At 39.5% G+C, this 16,760-nt stretch overlaps 1 non-coding gene across 1 annotated transcript; it reads right to left on the reverse strand.

Annotated features, from left to right (window-relative positions):
* Positions 1-15,086: 15,086 nt before the first annotated feature.
* Positions 15,087-15,193, reverse strand: LOC127742349 (small nucleolar RNA R71). The gene has a single exon (XR_008003538.1). It is a non-coding gene; the product is annotated as a small nucleolar RNA R71 (small nucleolar RNA).
* Positions 15,194-16,760: the final 1,567 nt, after the last annotated feature.

The raw sequence follows: 16,760 nt of genomic DNA on the forward strand, positions 1-16,760 counted from the left end.
AAAGATATTGAGTTCGAGTTCAGTGAGAATTGCAAACAAGCGTTTGATAAGCTAAAGACCGCCTTAACTCATGCTTCGATTGTGAGGTGACCAGACTGGAGTCAACCATTTGAAATCATGTGTGACGCCTCCAATCATGCAGTAGGAGCAGCACTGACTCAACATGAAGGTAACGACCCTTTTGTAATTGCTTATGCATCTAAGACTTTAGATGCTGCTCAATCTAATTACACTACTACTGAAAAAGAGCTTCTAGCTATTGTTTTTGCTCTGGATAAATTCCGAGCCTATTTACTTGGTACTAAGGTAGTAGTGTACTCAGATCATGCAGCTCTAAAATATTTATTAGCTAAAAAGGAGTCTAAACCAAGGCTAATATGTTGGATGCTACTATTGCAAGAATTTGACATGGAAATTAAAGATAGGCGTGGTAAACAAAATTTAGTGGCTGACCACTTGAGTCACCTTGAGCACATTAAAGATGACTCCATTCCTATCAATGATAATTTCCCATTTGATAGCTTACAAGCATTATCTTATGTAGCCCCTTGGTATGCACCTGTAGCTAATTATCTAGTTAGCTATACTTTTCCTCCCGATTTCAATAAGCATCAGAGAGACAAGCTGAAAAGCGAGTCCAAAGTATAGGATGACCCATATCTATGGAGGTGTGGTGCTGACCAGGTAATTAGACGGTGTGTACCTCAATCAGAATTCCAGTCCATTTTAGAGGCCTGCCACTCATCTGAGAGTGGAGGAGATTTTAGCCCTCAACGAACTGCTAGAAAAGTTTTAGACTGTGGATTCTGGTGGCCTACTCTTTTTAAAGATGCTGCTGATCTTTGTAAATCTTGTCCTCCATGCCAAAGGTTTGGTAATATATCCCAGAGGGATGAAATGCCTCAACAAATTATGCTTTTCTGTGAAATTTTTGATGTTTGGGGCATTGACTTCATGGGTCCATTTCCAAATTCTAATGGCCACCTTTATATACTGTTAGCTGTAGATTATGTTTCTAAATGGGTGGAAGCCATTCCTACCCGTACTGAGGATGCTACCACTGTTGTTTCCTTTGTTAGAAACCATATTATTTGTCGCTTTGGATCACCACGAGCAATCGTGAGCGACCAAGGCACTCACTTTTGTAACAGGAGACTAACATGTTTACTAAAAAGGCATGGGATAATTCATAAAGTATCAACAGCCTATCACCCCCAGACTAATGGGCAAGCAGAGGTGTCTAACAGAGAGATAAAGTGCATACTACAAAAGGTAGTCAAGCCTCATAGGAAGGACTGGAGCATCAGGATCCAAGACGCGCTTTGGGCATATCGGACAGCATACAAGACACCGATTGGGATGAGTCCTTTCTGCTTGGTTTATGGAAAAGCCTGTCATCTCCCAGTTGAGTTGGAACATAAGGCCTTCTGGGCGGTAAAGGAATGCAACATGAACTATGAGAGAGCCGGAGCTGAACGGAAGTTGCAACTGCAAGAATTAGAGAGCCTTCGCCTAGAAGCTTATGAAAATTCCAGGTTGTATAAAGAGAGAGTGAAGGCTGTGCATGACAAGAGCATTAAGAGAAGAGAATTCCAACTTGGCGAATTAGTCCTACTTTACAACTCCAGAAAGCGAGTCATGCCATGCAAGCTGAGATCCAGATGGGATGGCCCCTATCAAGTAGAGAAGGTGGAACCATACGGAGTCTTTCACATAAGCCATCCTTCAAGCTCTGAACTTATCAAAGTCAATGGACATCGCTTGAAATTATTGCATGGCGAAATGATGGCAAAAAACCAGGAACTAAAGATCTTCCTCTTGGAAGATCCACCCACAGCAGAAGACTGAGCTAGTGGAGTGTCCAACTTAAGGACGTTAAAGCAAAGTGCTGGGTGGGAGACAACCCACCATGGTATGATCGTTCCTCCCCTTCTCCTTACCTTCCTTCGTCAATAACTCTTCTCAGTACTAATGCCTATCTTCTGCATCCCATCCACATACTGCATATTGCATTTTTATATAAACAAAAAGAGAGCACACGACGCGATAGCGTCGATGACGCGTCCCCTTCATAGGTGCCTTAGACACGAGAAGAAAAGAAACAGGGAGTCACGCGAGAGTGTGGCTGGAGGCGTGCCTGTGCCACACATTGTCCCACGCGACCGCGCCGCCCACTTGTCCGCATCATGTGGGAAAAAGGTCTCCCACGCGTCCGCGTCACCCACGCGAATGCGTGCCCTATAAATCGACGTAAAAAGGGTGTATGGCCGAGAGTTGAGCTGGACTTAGGCTGCACTTATACTAGTCGCACAAGCCCTGCTACGCGAATGCGTGCCCCACGCGTCCGCGCCATTTTATCAATCTGGCCATCCACGCATCCGCGTCACCCTAAATTTTGGCAAAACATAATTTGTACAGAGAGTTGTGCGAGCGCGAAGCTGCCCTCGCGCCACTAGCGCAAATCATGTCACGCGTCCGTGTCATTTCAATTAAGGGCTTTCCACGCGACCGCGTGCCCCACGCGTCCACATCACTCGCGCCACCCAACTTATTCAAATATGCCAGATTATCTTTTCTTTTCTCATCCCATTCCTATTTTATTTTTCCCCCTCCTTCTTCCTCCCTTCTTTCTCTCTTCTACCCCCTCTTTCCTACCACCATTATCAAGGTCTTTTCTTCTCTTCTCCCCTCCCTACTTTTTCATTCTTCTTCTTATTTTCATGTTTTCTCTTTCTTTCTCTTCTACTTTCCCTATCCATGTTTTCTTTTTCTTTCCTCTTCCTCCTCTTGGTATTGGAGATTTATTTGGGTCATTATTTTTATATGTTGCTTGTGAATTGTTAAGGACTTGTTTAACAATTATATATTATTTTTATAGGGTTACTTGCATGTTCCAGTTCATATTTTTCATTCCTTATTTAACATGCATGCTATGTGTTTGTGAAAACGCCCATATGGCATTTTGCACTATTTTTAGATTTCTTTCACTCTACTACTCTAAATGCCTACTTTTCACAAAACCCTTCTTATATTTTATTAATTAAATATAATTGTTATTACAAGCATATTGTTTGTTTGAAAGACTGGGTAATCTAACTTGGACATTGAATGCTTGATCTATGCTACTCATGCCCTTGTCGGCATGCCAATAAACACCTTGCATTTAACTGTCACCACATGCACTTGCTATATTTCCATCGTTAATTTGCCACATGTAGTCATGACCATGTGTTCACATCATTATCCTTTCCTGTGCATTGATTACCACCTTTCCCATTCTTTTCCTTGCTATAACCCTTGAAATAGTCATGTCTTTACTCGTTTCCTTTCAGGACGCCACCAAGAAAGGCAAGGAGAAAGCTACCCCCAAATCCACAGTAAGGAAAGGAACTAAAAGAGCATTAGTGGCAGAGCCATCTTCAACTGTAGTTAAGCCCTCAACAAAAAGAATCAAAAGGATTATAAAGGTCGATGAAAAGGAGAAAGCCTTCCCAGCAAAGGACACTACACAATTTCCCAATCATTACTGTGAGAAGATGTTCCCTATTCTGGCATCCCAGAATTACAACAACGAACACCTTCTTATCCTTCCACCTCGTATTGCCGAATTTGTTGAGCTGCAGATTGCACAAAGACATTGGGGATTCATACAGAGACAGCTATGATAGGTTAATCTTTCCTGGGTAGTTGAGTTCTACTGCAATTTCCACCTGCCGACCCTGCAGTCTGTTTATGTCCGTCAGAAGCAAGTCCCCATTACAGAAGAGGCCATTCAGTGAGCCCTAAATCTTTCCCCTGCTCTAGAAGGATTGGACGCATTTCAAGAAGCCGCACTCAAGCGCCAGGCGTACGAATTTGACTGGGACGCTGTTCTCAGAGTTATCGCACAACCTGGCAGCAAATGGATCTTTGGATACCATCGTTCCCATCCTAAGAGGATCTTGGCTTTCGCACTCACCTTAGAGGCTCACGTATGGGCACAGATTATGTCCCATTACATCTTTTCGAGCACTCATGAGTCCTCCTTCACCGCAGACATGGCCGTTCTACTATGGTGCATCCTCACAGACCAGCCTCTAAATCTACCAAGACACATCTGGAATGCTTTGGGATATGTGCAAATCGCGGGCAACCTTCCTTTCCCTGCCTTGGTCTCAGATCTTGTCTCAGCAGCCGGAGTCTCCTACAGAGTTGGGGACACCAAAGCCATACTTCCACGGGATGATCAGTACGTCCCTAACGGGAGATATCTCAGGCCACCACTTGTCACTACCAGCCAGTCCACATAAGATGCTACAGATATTCCACTATCTACTCGTCAGTTGCTGCATCAAATACTGAAGAAGTTGGACCAACAAGACCAGAAAGCAAAGCTACGAGAGCGCCGCAACCACCGCCGATTCAACTACCTCAATGAGCTACTCACAGGTAACCACAGACCTGACGAGGACCCAGGCACTCCGGACTCCACTTTCTTTACCGGCACAGGGAGCCATGATGGTCCCAACTGTGGAGGTACTGCCACCAGCCCACCCTTGTTCCTGACAGATGGCACCGACGACGGTGCAAAGCCTTAAGTGTGGGGAGGTCGGTCAGTACCTGACTTCCGGAGGTAATTCTTTCCCCCTAACACCAATTTCTTTTTCTTTAGAATAAGATAGATTGCATAGTAGTAGGTTAATTGCATGCATGTTCTACCTAACTAAAAAGATAATAAGTTTCTTTTAAGACCATATATTTTTTTAAAATTTCACTAATTTAAATCAAAACAATTATGTTAAATTTGTTTGAAGTTGAAATTGGAACAGGATTTTTGAGCTAAAAGAACACACAACCCGTGAGACTTTGAACCTAAATACATGGTTGCACTATTTAACCATAAACATTTTTATTTCTCGTGTGTTTTCTTCTCTATGACTGTAATCTAAATTTTTTTTTATCCTATATGTCCAATGTTAATGTGTTATATGCATGCATATGATTGAGGCCATTGTTTGTTTAGCTCACATATCCCAAATAAGCCAACCCTTTTAATTACCTTTGTTAACCACTTTGAGCCGTTGTTTATCCCATTTATTCTATATTTTACCACATTACTAGCCTTAAGCAGAAAAACAATGAAAAATCCCAATTGAATCTTTGGTTAGCTTAAGATAGAATGTGTGTGAACTACGTATGGGAAAATTATGGGAATAAAGGGTAATAAGAGAATATGTCATGATGAAATAAAGGAAAATTGGGTACCTATTCATGTGAAACCATAAAAGAACATTACAAATCTATGTGCATTGATCACCTATTAAAAAAAAATTTTCCTTTATGTTAGTAAATAAGGGGACAAAATCACCCCAATGATAAGTCAGAGTTTAATAATCAATGCACATGTAATAAAATTAAAATAAAGGTTGATGCATGAATATGGAATGTGAAAAGGAGATTTTGGGTAGCTAAGATGAATGTTGAAATTATATTGAATATATGTATGTTAGGTGAGAGCTTAGGTTAATTAAAGATTCAATGTATAAGCTCACTTAGCCATATGTGTATCCTCATCCTTACCTTAGCCCCATTACAACCACGAAAAGACCTCATGATGTTTGCATGGGCATTTTAAAATTGTTGATTGGTTAGGTGAAAAACAAAATTTTCGAAGGGCATGATTAGAGAAGGATAGAGTGATTACCCCATATACTAGAGATGATTAGAGTGCACACGCACCAACAGTAAGGGTTCAATGCTCAGTCCTGTATTTCCTGCTTTCACGAGCTATCTTCTTACAAATTTATCTACTGTTACAATATGAATTGAATTAGTGAAATCTGCCCCATGTTTTGTCTTCGAGAACTTATCTATTTTAAATCATGTAGACAAAATCATATAGTTGCATTCATATGTATATAAGTTGCATTGCATGAGTCTTACATGTTACTATTCATTCACATTTATCTCCTTCAACTTAGCATGAGGACATGCTAATGTTTAAGTGTGGGGAGGTTGATAAACCACTATTTTGTTATTCATATTGTGTTTAATTGTGTGGTTTTATCAGGTTTTCACCCACTTATTCATATGATTTGCATGTATTTATAATTCCTTCCTAAAAATATTCTATGATTGAAAACTTGCTTCCTAAAGACCTTTTAGTTGTATATTTTTATTTTCATTCGTACCATTCGATGCCGTAATTTGTGTGTTAAGTGTTTCAGGCTTCATAGGGCAGAAATGGCGTAAGGAATGAAGAGGAAGCGTGCAAAAATGGAAGGAACACAAGGAATTAAGGAGATGACCAGCGAGAAGTCACGCGGTCGCATGGCTCACGCGACCGCGCGAAATGGAAGAAATCAGAGTGACGCGCTCGCGTGCCTGACACGACCGCGCGGATTGGAAGCTGCACGAATGACGCGAATGCGTGGACGACGCGCACGCGTGGTACGAGAAACGCTGAGTGACGCGAACGCGTGAACGATGCAACCACGCGACGTGCGCGATCTGCAGAATTTCAGAAGTCGCTAGCACAGACTCTGGCCGCATTTTAACCCAGTTTTCAGCCCAGAAGCACAGATTAAAGCCAGGGAACATGCACAGACAAAATAATAATTCATTCCACACAATTTCAAGTTTTTAGATCTAATTTTACTCCTCCCCTAGGTTTCTGACTTGAACATTCATAAATTAGGATTTTAAAGAATTTTGGCTTTAGCCTTTGAGAAGAGTCTACCTCCGGTACTGGTCAATATAGTTTGTTATTTACTTTTCATTTACTCTTCCATATTCTTAGTTTTTTCCAGAGTTCACATTGGATTATTTTCATAGTTTATTAATACAAAACTATTTTTATTTTTAATTGATCTCTTTCACTACTATTTATTATGTCTTCTCTTATTTCTCCCATTGATTCTGTGAAGTCTACAATTGCGATTATGGGGTAGTCCCTCAACTTGATTGGGAGATGATTAAAAGGAGAACCTTGAGTTAGAATACTCAAGAGTTCAATTGTAATTGGTTCATTATTGGTTGGCTTGTTAGTCACTAACTCTAATCCTTCCCATGGGAGAGGATTAGGACTTGTGAATAGAAGTTGACTTTTAATTTGACTTTCCTTCATTCGTTGAGGGTTAACTAAATGTAAACAATGACTAATTATTAATTGCTCTTGATAAAATTCTAACAAGGATAGAACTTCCAATTAATCATCTCCCGGTCAAGATTTTATTTAAGTCATATAAATTCTCTAATTTAATTTTCCGCTCATCAAATTCAAAACCCCTTTTGAAAACCTCTGATTGATAAAATAGCACATCTTCCTGCAACTCATTGGGAGACGACCTGGGACTTATATTTCCAGTATTTTATTTTTAAAATTTGCGACAACCCTTTTCTAAATTGCTCTTTGAGTTCTTCTTTCTTTATTTTTCTTCCTAGTAATTGATGCTCAAAGCCTTTTGCCATGTTCTTTTGTTTTTCTGTTTCTTTTATTTTCTTTTGTTGTTGTTTCTTGGATCAATAAATGTTTAAGAATCTCCACAACATTTCTTTGAATTCCATATCCTGCCTACAAGCTCCCATGCAAGTTTTCATAAACATGCAACTTCAATACACAATCATACAACTAGAACCACCACTTCTCTTAATTTTTTGCTTGCCTTAGAATAAATTTTTGATTCCTCAATCCTTCTTTTCAAAGAATTGTTCTCTGATGCATTTTTGAAATATTGAGTGCAAGCAAGTTTTCAAGAGTATAGTGTTGTGATATATCAAGCAATTATCATTATACTACAAAAGAGATGTACTACACAAGTATTTTTAAAATCAGAAGATAACCAAATATAAAAGTACATAATATAAGAGCCTAATCATAACTGTGTAAAGCATGAAAATTCAGAAGGCATATCATATTTCAAATGTGCATCTTCTTTATTCACTAAGTTTATGAAAGGAACTCCACAACCTTTAGTTTTTATGCTCTTTTCTTTATTGTCACTTGCTCTTCAAAAGATTCTATTGAAGCATGAGAATGGTTTATCTAATCCCAGAGCCCAACATTTTTCAACGTTTTCTCCATTCTCCCTATACTACTTTTGGCTCTTTCTCTTTGTGCTTCTGCTAGCTCAGGCCTTTGTTCATATGGCTTGATCTCTTGGTTTACCATTGGCATGCCACAGACTAGGTAGTTTAACTTTGATTGAGTATCCATATCATATTCCATCCTGTCTACCTGCCTAGCCTCTCCAGCTGTGTGATATAGATTCTTCCATTGATGAAGATCTTGGATGTACCTTTCTTGCCTGGATTGTTGTTGGAACAATTTGTTAAATAATTCTTGATTTTGTGCATCTTGTTCCCTCTGCCTATCCAGGGATCTTGCTTGAAATTCCCTCTGTTGATCCATCATCTTTAATTGGAAGTTCTCCTGTTGCTCCATCATTCTCAATTGCCAATTTGCTTGCTGCTCCTGAGCACTCATGAATTGCTGAGACAATTCTCCAATGGCAACTTGCATTTGGCTTAAATCCATAGTGCTGAGACAATTCTTTGAGATCTTCTTTCACTCTAATCATCAGTGGCACCTTCAAGTCTCTGCCTGGTGAGTGCCCTTCCATTCTACACCTAATCTGTATCTGAATCCTCAAATAGTACCCCTGCTCTATTGCATAAATGCAATATGGTACTTGGGTAGCCAAGTCTGGCTGACTTGCTGCTGCTTTCGGCCATCTCATGGATGCCGTCTGTAATTAGTTGAGGAATATTTATTTCCCCTCCCTTGAGTATACAATGTACCTTAATTGGCCTTCTTATTGTAACTTCTGAGGGGTTTCCAGTGGGGAGGATTGATCTCCTCACTATCTCGTACCATCTTTTGGCCTCAGGTGAAAGGTCCATCCTCTTTAAGTGACATGGCTCTCCCTTTGCATCTCTCACCCAATCCTTGCCTTCTAGACATATATCATTATGAGCTCATCAGGATCATTCTCACCATTTGTCCTCTCATTAAAGCTAGGTTCTCTAAAAGGTATTGTTCTTATTTGCAGGATCCGCATGATTGTCGCTGGGCTAAAATCCACTTTCACCCCTTACATAACTTTTGTAGTGGAGTTCAATTTTTCTTTGTCTCACTGCATTAGCATAGAACTCCTGTATCATGGTTGCGCTTATGTCTGTGAGGGGTTCACAGAGGAGTTCCCATCTTCTCTTCTCAATGATTTCCCTCATTATAGGGTACTCACCATCCTTCATTCTGAATCTGACTTCTGAGATTATTTTCTTCTCCTCCATCCACCAATGATATTATGATTCATGAAACTGAGATTTAAATCTCTTGTTATTAAAGTGGGTGGTTCGGCTTTAATTGGTTGCTTTTCTTTTCTTCTTTTGGTATTTGATGAAGCCATTAAATTGGGACAAGGGTGTAACAAGAAAGAGCTAATTAGAGCACGACTTAATGGTGGGAGAAAAAGAGAATGGCTGTAGTGTGATGTTCTTGGTGGAAAGAAATATGAGAATGAGAATAAGGCCCAGGTGTGTTAGCATATGAATTGTTACTGGCCAGTTTGTAGCAGGGACATAAGTTATTTAGGCAAAGCAAGGAGTTGGTGGTATGGTCATATTGAAATGAAGGGTTAAGATGTTGTTGAGAGCAAGGAAATAAACGGTGTGCATGTGAGGCTGAATAAGGACAAGGTTCACCTCTTCATTGAGCACATGGGTTCGGTTTTCTAGGTGATGAATCTTGCAAATTTTTTTTCACAAAGATCAATTTCCAAGCACATGTGACCCACTTTTTTCTTGTGACAACCGTATTTTATCTGGTTTTGTCCTTGCCTCCATCTTCTTCACACCTATCCTTTTTAAACCAAACATTAACAAGCAACAAAATCTGATTTTTGAAAGGTGGTGGTCATAGAATTTAATATTTAGATAAAAGAACTAAAGGGAATCTTGGTCACATGTTCCTTGTTCATGAATAACTAGCCATGACATATATGAGTACACATAGTTTTGGTGGATACCAAACTTGTTGTACACCAAATAGTTCACGTGAAATTTTGTCATGGTTAGTTTATCCATTACAGGGAACATCTCATTTTCTATTTTTAGTAAAACAAAATCACAAAATGATGCAAGACATGGTTCATCTTTTCCTGAATTTGCGTCTTAGAGCAAATGTGACTTTCTTGAGACTTATACCACATGTAGAACACCAAACTTAATGTTTGGCTATATACTTCAATCATGTGACTGAGTATATATCCTAAGCTGGTTATATTATCATCATATTTGAAAAGCCATTTTAGAGTGCCTTAAGGCACACCAAACTTAGGAATCAGATATATACTTTTAAATAATGTATGCAGTCATTGAACCTTCCCATGAAAACTCAAGTTCAGGTTAGAAAAACAATGGATTATTGATATTAAAATAAAAACTGAAATATTAAATCATGGGCTGCCTCCCATGGAGCGCTCTTTTAATGTCACTAGCTTAACATGAGTTCTTTGTTAGGGTGGTTGATCATCATAATGCCTCAGCTTGTCTCATCTTATTGTGAGCCTTCTTCCTGTGCTTTGATGAACAATTCCTATGTGCTGCATTGAGAGTATTTTGATTACAGTGTAATAATCATTTGATTGTGGAGACATATCCCACTGTTGGTAGATTAGCTTCACTTTGTCTCCTTCTTAGAACCCTTTAGTTGGAATTTTCTTGTTTCTCCACCCCTTTAGCACCTTTTTATTGATTTTCTTTCCTTCTTTTGGTGACCCTTCCTTCTTGGCAGTAGGTTTTGTATTGGGCATTTTCTTCTCAGTGATTAATCTTATAACCTCTGTTTGCAATCCTTTTTCAGCCTTCGCATCTTCATTGCCCTTTTGTTCTTCTCCACTGTCTGTTTTCTTCTTCAAAGATGAGTTGAGGAGTGCTTCCTTGGGTTTTTCCTTCCAGTTCATGTCTTTTTCTTCAATCCTCATGCAACTTTTCTCCTCAGTAGGAAGTTGCATCTCCTTAAAAACATTTAGAGTAATCTACTCATCATGTGCTCCTAAAGTCATTTCTCCTTTCTCCACATCAATGATAGCCCTTACTGTAGCCAAGAAAGGTCTCCCCAATATGATGGAATCATTTCCTTCTTTATCTAAGTCCAGGATCACAAAATCTGCTGAAAATATGAATTTTCCACCTTAACTAGGAGATTCTCAACCACTCCATTGGGGTTACTATTGATCTATCAGCAAGCTGCAACGTCATCCTTATAGGCTTTACTTCTTCTATAGACAACTTCCTCATCATAGATAGAGGCATTTGATTGATACTTGATCTCAAATCACACAATGCCTTGTCAATGGACACACTGCCAATGGTGCAGGGCAAAAGGAAACTCCTATGATCCTTGAGCTTTGGTGGTAGGCCTTTTTGGATCATTGCACTGCACTCTTGGGTCAAGATTACTGTTTCTTTCTTATTTCGGCTTCTCCTTTTGTTGATGAGCTCCTTGAGGAATTTTGCATATAATGTCATCTGCTCTAATGCTTCAGCAAGGGAAATGTTGATTTCCAACTTCTTGAAAACCTCTAGAAACTTGGGAAATTGTTGATCCTTAAGCTCCTTTTTGAACCTTTGAGGATATGGAAGAGGGGGAGTGTAAGGCTTCACCTCCTTATTCTTTTCTTGTGGATGCTATTCCATGACTTATTTTCCCTTCTTTGAAGCTTGTGGTTCTTCCTCCTTCTTGTTGAGCTTCTTCTGGTCTTTCTCCTCAGCTATCATTTCTTTTTTATTATTGGCCTTGTCACCTTTCAATGTCCTTCCACTCCTGAGTTGGATTGCTTTGCATTCTTCTTTGGGGTTTAGAATGGTATCACTTGGGAGAACATTGATTGGTCTTTCAGCTTGTCTGGCCAATTGTCCTATTTGTCTTTCAAGATTCTTCATGGTGACCTCTTGTCTATCTTTACTTTTAATTAGACTCTCTTGCCCCTTTGCTAGATCCTGTGTGGTTTAAGCAAGTGCTTGTAATGTTGCCTTAAGAGTTGAGGTCCTGGTTTCATGGTGGTCAATCGATGGTATATTGGGATATGATAATTGTTGCTGGAAGTTATTTGGGTTATTGAAATGGTTGTTCTGGGAATTAAAATATGGTGTAGAGAAATTATTTTGGTGAGTTTGTGAGTTGTTGGGTTGTTGATATGAATTTTGTGGTTTTCTGTATGGGTTAGTATTGTTGGAGGAATGAGGTTGACTTGTGTTGCGGGAGTTGTTGGAATTGTGATTCTTTTGCCATGAATTCTAATTATCACCCCACCTTAAATTAGGATGATTCTTCCATGATGGATTGTATATATCTCCATCAAATTTATTCTGAGAAGAGTTTGAGGTGTTATGCATATATTGGACTTATTTTAGCTGCTGCTTATAGTTGCTTTTCTCAGAGGCTTCATTACTTTGGCTCCATCCATTTGAGGGCTGGCTTGCTGTGTTAACTGCAGCCACTTAGAGTCCATCAATCCTATTTGTCATCAACTCCATCTGTTGTTGGATTTGTTGGTGCATCAACTTGTTCTGTGCCAAGATAGTATCCACTCCTTCTAACTCCAACACACCCTTCTTTTGTGCTGGTTGGCGTTGCTTTTGATGAGCATAAAAGTATTGATTGTTGGTCACAGTGTCTATGAGATTTTGGGCTTCTTCTGCTACCTTCATGAGTTTCAATAAACCTCCTGCAGAGTAATCTAAAGACTCTTGAGCTCTTAAGGTCAATCCCTCATAGAAATTCTGAAGTCTGTCCCATTCACTAAACATCTCAGGTGGACATTTCCTGATTAGAGCTTTGTATCTTTACCATGCCTCAAAGAGTGATTCTCCATCCATTTGAGTGAATGTTTGCACTTCTATTTTCAATCTTATGATCCTCTGAGTTGGGTAGAATTTGGATAAGAATTTGTTCACTAAATCATCCCAAGTGTTGATGCATTCTTTGGGAAACATTTCTAGCCATTGAGATGCCTTGTCTCTCAAGGAAAATGAAAATAGCAGCAGCTTATAGATGTCCGGATGCACACCATTAGTTTTGGTAGTATCATAAATCCTCAAGAAGGTAGATAAGTGCTGGTTCGGATCTTCAAGTGGACCTCCTCCATAGGAACAATTATTCTGTACCAGAGTAATAAGTTGAGGCTTTAACTCAAAATTATTTGCATGAACATTGGGAGTGGGTATGCTGCTCCCACAGTTTCTTGGATTGGGGAAGGTGTAGGATGCTAGAACCTTCCATCGAGGTTGACCATTGTTGTTGGCCACCTCTTCTGGTGGATTGGGAGGTTACCCTTCATTTCTTGGTTTTCTTCTTCTGATTCTACTTCTCCAATAACTCCCTTCCCTCTTGCTTCTCTTCTAAATCTCAAGAATGTTCTCTTTGGCTCAGAATCAAAAGATGTAGATGCACCTCTTCTTCCTCCTGGCATACAACACAAACAAACCAGAAACTAAAACAAAATACTCTACTGTTAGAGTCAGGTTAAGATTAGTTTGAACATAGTCTCAAATAGTTAGTATGCTTAGTAAAAACAAAAGAAAGATGCTTAATCTAGATTATCACCGTACTTAATTATTGTCAATCTAATCAATCCCCAACATTTGTGATATAATGTGCTTTCTGAAAATTTGGAAAAATTGTGGTGACACATACGCGTACCATAAGTGCACACGTGGGTAGTGAATTTTGACAATCCACGCGCATGCGTAGGTGGCGCACACGCATAGATTGGCCAATGTTGGAGGGAACGTTGCCAGTCCAACATTGATGCCAAGCCCTCCATTCAACCCCAAAAAAGGTTAAACCCAGCCATGAAAGAAGTGGTACAAAAGGAGGTCATGAAGTTGTGGCAAGCAGGGGTAATCTACCCAATCTCAGATAGCCCTTGGATAAGCCCTATCCAAGTAGTTCCCAAAAAGGAAGGAATCACTGTTGTGCCAAATGAATGAAATGAATTGATACCAACAGGAACAATGACTGGACGGCGTATGTGCATAGATTATAGGAAGCTCAATGAAGCCACAAGGAAGGATCATTTCCCCCTACCCTTTACGGATCAAATGCTAGAAAGGCTTGGTAGACATGAATATTATTGCTTCTTGGATGGATACTCAGACTACAACCAAATTGTGGTGGACCCTAAAGATCAAGAGAAGACTTCCTTTACTTGTCCTTATGGTGTCTTTGCATATAGGAGAATGCCCTTTGGATTATGCAATGTAGCTACAACATTCCAAAGGTGCATGCTATCTATATTCTCTAACACTATTGAGAGGTTTATTGAAGTGTTTATGGATGACTTCTCTGTATTTGGTGATTCATTTTCTAAATGCCCTTTACTTTCTGCAATTTTAAGTTGTTTTCTTCTATTTGTTTACTTTCCAACAAAACTAATCCACTGACTCACTAAATGTTTGATTATTTGCCTTAATTACTCTAACCACACTTTTTTGTCAACTGTGAAATTTCCACTTGTTGTTTGTTGTCTATTTCCCAATTGTATAATAGGTAAAAGAGGGGTTTCAACCTCTTTTGACAGTGAACCAGAGAGAATCTTCCTTAGATTAAGGAGGGAAGAAAGAGGCAAGGGAGTAGTTGGAGAAGAAGAGTTAGAAGAGGATCTGGAAGTTACTATGGAGGAAGACGTCCATAACCATAATCGAGAAGCTACTGGTAATAATGCACCACAAGAGAGGAGACTGCTAGGCTCCTACATTAATCCCAACCCTGGGAATTATGCGAGCAGCATTCAAAAGCCAACCATCCATTCTAATAACTTCAAATTGAAGCCTCAACTCATCACTCTCATCCAAAACAATTGTTCATTCTGAGGAAGTGCCCAAGATGACCCAATTCAGCATCTCACTACATTCTAAGGATCTGTGATATAGTAAAGTCAAATGGTGTGCATTCTGATGCCTACAGATTGCTTCTATTCCCCTTCTCTCTAAGGGATAAAGCACCCAAATGGCTAGAATCATTTCCAAACGAAAGCCTCACAACATGGGAAGATGTAGTGAATAAATTCTTGGCAAGGTTCTATCCTCCACAAAGAGTCAATAGGCTAAGAGCAGAGGTTCAAACATTCAGGTAGCAGGATGGTGAAACCCTCTATGAAGCATGGGAGAAATTCAAGGATTTGACAAGGAAGTGCCTTCCTGATATGTTCAATGAATAGGTACAGTTGCATATCTTTTATGAAGGGCTATCATATGAATCGAAGAAAGTTGTTGATCATTCATCTGGAGGTTCCCTCAACAAGAAGAAAATAATTGAAGAGGCCATAAATGTAATAGAAACAGTAGCTGACAATAAATATTTCTATGCATCAGACAGAAGCAACAACAGAGGAGTTATAAAATTAAACCACATGGATGTAATCCTGGCCCAAAATAAGATGATCACTAAGCAACTAGCTGATTTGACCAAGCAAATGGAGAAGAATCAGGCTGCAGCCATCCATACTCAACCATCACCTCAAGGAGAGTTGGACACAGAGGAAGGAAATTCATCTAGGCAAGCTCATGATCCATACTCAAAAACCTATACCCCTGGTTGGAGGAACCACCCAAACTCTGGGTGGGGAAACCAACAAAATCAAGGCCAAGATCAGAAACCTCATAACACCAACCAGTACACCTACCAATAATCCAACCCAATATCATATTAACACCCATTCAACAATCCTTCTCAGCCACCATATCAAGCCCAAGCCAACCAGCCTCAACATCCAATTCTAAATCCACCATCAAAGGACAAACTATCCAGGATCGAAGCCATGCTCACCAATCTTTGCAAGGAGTCTCAAGACATGAAAAATTTCAAGGAGGAAGTGAAATCCAATCTGCAAAATCAAGATGCTTCCATTCAGAAACTCGAGGCACAAATTGGATACTTGTCCAAGCAAGCCCCTGGCCATAGTTCTTGTAATGCCACCAAGACAACCACGAGAGAGGAATGCAAAGCTATTACTCTCATAAGTGGAAAAAAATTGAAAGAGACCTCATAGGAAACTCAAGAGGAGGAAGCAGAGGAAAGTCCAAGTGACAAGGAACAAGCACAAAAGCAGGTTCCTAACCCACCAAAAGAGAAAGAAGTCCCAAAGCCGTATGTCCCAAAAGCTCCTTATCCTCAAAGATTAAGGAAGAATGAAAAGGATGGCTAATTCTCCAGATTCTTAGAGGTTTTCAAGAGATTACAGATCAACATTCCCTTTGCTGAAGTATTAGAGCAAATGTCGCTCTATGCTAAGTTTTTGAAGGAGCTAATGACCAAAAAGAGGAGTTGGAAAATGATGAAACTGTGATATTAACTGATGAGTGTAGTACCATTATCCAACACAAACTGCCTCAGAAATTAATGGACCCTGGATGCTTCTAAATTCCCTGCACATAGGAGAAATCACAGTGGAGAAAGCCTTATGTGATTTAGGAGCTATGACGTTAGGATTTTTGCTAGTAAAGAATTTTATAAAAATAGTCGCGTTGTAGATATAGATTCTAAACCAACAGAAATCCCTTCGTACAAACATTTTGGTTGTCACAAGTAACAAACCCCTTTTAAAATTGATAACCGAGTATTTAAACCTCGGGTCGTCTTCTCAAGGAATTGCAGGGAGGTATGTTCTTATTATTGGCTATGAAAAAGTTAATATTAGGGTTTTGAGAACGAGGAATAAATATGGCAAATAATTTAAATGACAATTAAAATAAATAAATACTGTAAAGCAAACCTT

The sequence above is a fragment of the Arachis duranensis genome, chromosome 9 (genome assembly GCF_000817695.3).
Source record: "Arachis duranensis cultivar V14167 chromosome 9, aradu.V14167.gnm2.J7QH, whole genome shotgun sequence".
Classification (NCBI taxonomy): Eukaryota; Viridiplantae; Streptophyta; class Magnoliopsida; order Fabales; family Fabaceae; genus Arachis; species Arachis duranensis.